The sequence below is a fragment of the Mandrillus leucophaeus genome, unplaced genomic scaffold (assembly GCF_000951045.1).
Source record: "Mandrillus leucophaeus isolate KB7577 unplaced genomic scaffold, Mleu.le_1.0 Scaffold427, whole genome shotgun sequence".
In the NCBI taxonomy this organism is placed as follows: Eukaryota; Metazoa; Chordata; class Mammalia; order Primates; family Cercopithecidae; genus Mandrillus; species Mandrillus leucophaeus.
Window position 1 is genome coordinate 6,414 of NW_012104554.1, and position 4,309 is coordinate 10,722.

Here is a 4,309-nt window from a genome sequence, read left to right on the forward strand (position 1 = left end):
TCATTTGGATTTTTTTTTCCACATATAATTGTAGTCATAGTTAGTACCTGGTTCAATGGAGTAGATAGGTGTAACCGTGGTACTTTCCTGCATTCAGGAGAATCTGGGATATCTTCATAAGTATGGCTTAGAGTGAGGGGAATGTGATTTGCTGTGTACATTGAGGGATTTCTCTTTTCAGTCCATAACAGACAGAAGGCATTGCACTCTTCAGGAAATCATCTTTAAGTCCTGCCATTTTGTTCATCATAGGTGAAAACTTTGCTCTTCTTTAGACCCCTGATGGAAAGTACCAAGGCTGTGATAATAATTGGAGTTCAGTTAGTATTGAGCCTGTAGAGGAGAGATGAGTGGAGATGGAATAAATTATGAATCATGTATTTATGAGGCAAAGTGCCTGATTTTCCATATGTAATGAACAGTGTTCTTTTAGGTAAGAACTCAGCTATCCTTGGCTTCAAATGATGCTTAAAAAAAAAAAAAGTCCAAATTACATGAACCCAGCAACCCAGACAGAGGCTCACTTAATGTTGGTATGCAACAAGTGTATATGCATGTCATGACCAATTACACAGATTCATGAATGAACCATTCTTATGTGACATGAACTAAATCCAAAATCTCTCTATACAGTATCGTCACAGTGCTATATTTTTAAAAATTAATAAGAACCTAAACAGTATCTGTATTTAAGATAAAGCTCCTTTTTTTTTGATATTCCAAAGTCTCTGTTTCTCAGTATTTTATTTTCATGATTATAAAAACGCCACCTGCTTTAAAATCCCTGGCTTCCCCTTGTCTGCCTGGTCAGGTGTCGAGCCTCGCATGGCTTGCAGGGCCTGTTGCAGGTTGTCTGTGTTCTTCTGAGCCTTGTGCCTCCTCCCTTTAGGAATGTTTGCCATGCACCTCTTTTTTGCCCCAGTCCTCAATCATGCCTTGATTTAGAATGACCCATTTAGCCATTCTCAATTTTAGATACTCCAACTTTTAGTTTCCTAAGTACATATTCTAGTTTTTCCTTCTGCAGATACAGTGTGCTCCTTGCTAGGCGCTCAGCAGATTTTTGAGCCACCTCTAAGCCAATTATCACCTTCTCAGAAGCTTCTCAATGAAGCCCCCTGCTTACTTATTTTCTCCCCTTGGTTCCTATAGTACTCGTTACTTTTTTTTTTTTTTTTAAATGAAGTCTCACTCTGTCACCTAGGCTGAAGTGCAGTGGCACAATCATAGCCCTGCAGCCTCAACCTCTTAGGTTCAAGAAATCCTCCCACCTCAGCCTCTCAAGTAGCTAGGACCACAGACACTACCACACGCAGCCTTTTTTTTTTTTTTTTTTTTTTTTGTAGAGATGGGGTCTCACTATTTTGCCCTAGCTGGTCTCAAACTGCTGGACTCAAGCAGTCCTCCTGCCTCAGCCTCCCAGAGTGCTGAGATTACAGGTGTAAGCCACTGTGCCTGGCCTTGTTACATTTTTTAATTCTGTATGCCTCCCTGCCCAAACAGTGACCTCTTAGGGCAGAGCTTATCATATTTCTCTGACTCCAGTTCTTTCAACACCCTACTTAGTTCACAAAAGATGCCCAGAAAAACATTTTCAAGTAGCAATTCTGTGTTTTAGGGGGCTTGGTTTGCAACCTCAGTTAATCAGTTCCATTAGCTATCATAAAGACAATTTGGTCTAAGTAAGTAAGCCTTAATTGTACTTTGTGTGCTTTTAGTTAAATTCAGCCTCATTGAGAAACATTGGCTTTCTAAATGACTATTATGTAATAAAACGAGGCATTAGCAATCTGGATCAACATGGTATTAGGATTTTGCTGCATTTTGCAGAATTCTAAATTGCATATTTTTGTATCTAAATCTTATGTATTCAGTTAAACCACAGATATTAATGCCTTGCTAGTACACCATGTGGATTTATGCTCTTTTTCAATGGCTCTTTTATATTCTAAAAACAAATATTGATGAGACAGTGTCATGAAAGTTTGGGAAACTTTAAAAATGTTAAAGAGCTGACAAAATGCATTACCGGTTGACATGCTAATGAAATTTAAGGGTTATTTTTCCTGCTAGAATTGAGCAATACTGTACGTTAACATTTATTCATTGTGTATTTATAATGTTGTAGGTGCTATAAAGATAATAGTTTTGACAGCTCCTGCGTTTTTGTTAAGTTTTTCTGCATCCTATATTTTACTTTTTTGAAGTTTCACTTACAGTAAAGTATATACATCTTAAATGTACAGTTGGATAATTGTTACCTGTGTATATGCCCTGAGTAACTGCCACCTGGATCAATGTTATCGGCGCCCCACTGCTCCCTGGTGCCACCTCCTGGTAAATCATTCTCCCTACCCCTACTTCCCCGCAAAGGGTAACCACTCTTCTCACCTCTGTAGCATGCTGATCATACAGCATCACATTTTTGTGTGTGGCTTCTTTCATTAAGTGTTACACACATGAGATTTGTCTGAGTTGTTTGTTAAACAGTTGTTCATTCCTTTTGTTGCATATAGTTTTTAACGACTTGTTGCTTAAATTTTATTTTGGTAAATAAGATTCATTATAAAGGGCCAGGCAGGATGGCTCATGCCTATAATTCCAGCATTTTGGGAGACCAAGATGGGCAGATCACATGAGGCCAGGAGTTCAAGACCACCCTGGCCAAGATGGCAAAACCTTATCTCTACTAAAAACACAAAAATTAGCCAGTCTTGGTGTTGCACGTCTGTAATCCCAGCTACTCGGGAAGCTGAAGCATGAGAATCACTTGAGCCTTGGAGGCGGAAGTTGTGGTGAACTGAGATCGCACCACTGCACTCTAGCCTGGGTGACACAGCAAGACTCTGTCTCAAAAAAATAAAAAATAAGATTCATTATAAAGAATAATATTCAGTTTGTGTTAGTTGGTCTGTGCTAATAATTTTATTAAGAAGACTATTGGCATTTTGTGTGTGGGGTGCCAGCCTTACAGACCTAGTAGTAACAGAACTGCTGCATATAAGAGCTGCAAGGCCCTTAGAGTTTGCAGAGTTTAGCCACTTTGCTTCTTCACGAGGACCTAAGGTTAATTTGATCCCAGGTGCCCCGAGTGATCGAGTTCAGTTGTCTTCTTGAGGTCGCTGTTGCTGTGTCACAATTCAAACTTGATTAGGTGGATGTCCGTAGTTAACAGGAAAGCAATCTTGGAAACTTAGAAATCCACCTGGGCATGGTGGTGCCTGCCTGTAGCCTCAGTTACTTGGGATGCAGAGGAAGGAAGATCACTTGAGTCCAGGAGTTGGAAGCCAGCCTGGGCAACACAGCAAGACCTTGTCCCTAAAAGAAATTAAAAGAAAGAAGAAAATGTAGAAATCTCTAATTAGCAAGACTTGGAGTTTCAGTTATCTACAAATTTCATTCACTCATCTAGAATACTTCCCTTAGTGTCAATTAAATGAGGTGTTACTGACTGTTCATGGAACTTCATCTTTTATTAAAACCTATTCTTAAAAGGAAGGGGAAAATGTAACCAGTGCACATGTTTGCTATGGCACTTTCAGTTTTAGCGCACTGTCTTGAACTTTTGATGTTCCTAGATTTAGTTCTTTTAAAGCCCTGTGAAAACCACAAGGATTGTTCTCAGTATAGGAGGTCTTAGGGTAAGTTCTGAATCTGTGATCTCTGCAAGTGAAAGACCAATCCCTAATCTTATACCTTTCTGCTAAGGTCGTAATGATTCACAGGAAGTTTCATAGAAAGGATTTTAAAGGAGAGATTAGTAGACTCAGCAATGGAACATTAAATCCTTTATTGGCCAGGAAGTAACCACAGAACATTCTTCAGAATGTTAGAGACTTCCTTAAGTATGATTAACAAACATAGGGACAAGTGGCTTGTCTTTTTTCTAATTATAAAGCACTGTTTTTCAAACAGGATTATGGTCATGAAATAAATTTGATGAGTACCAACTATCACTTTATATACTTCTATGGAAAAGCAGAAGGAACATCACAGCAAATAGTCATCTACCTTACCCAGATTCAACAATTTAAAATGTTATTTTCTTTGTGTGTGTTTGTAACCTGTTAAAAGTAAGTGATATGCAGACATCAGGGTACTTTGCTTCTTTTTTCTTTTATTTTATTTTTTATTTTTTGAGATCGGGTCTCACGCCATCACCCAGGCTGGAGTACAGAGGCATAATCTTGGTTTACTGCAAACTCTGCCTCCCAGGTTCAAGTGATTCTCCTGCCTCAGCCTCCCCAATTAGCTGGGATTACAGGCGCGCACCACCATGCTCAGCCAATTTTTTAGGAGAGGTGGGGTT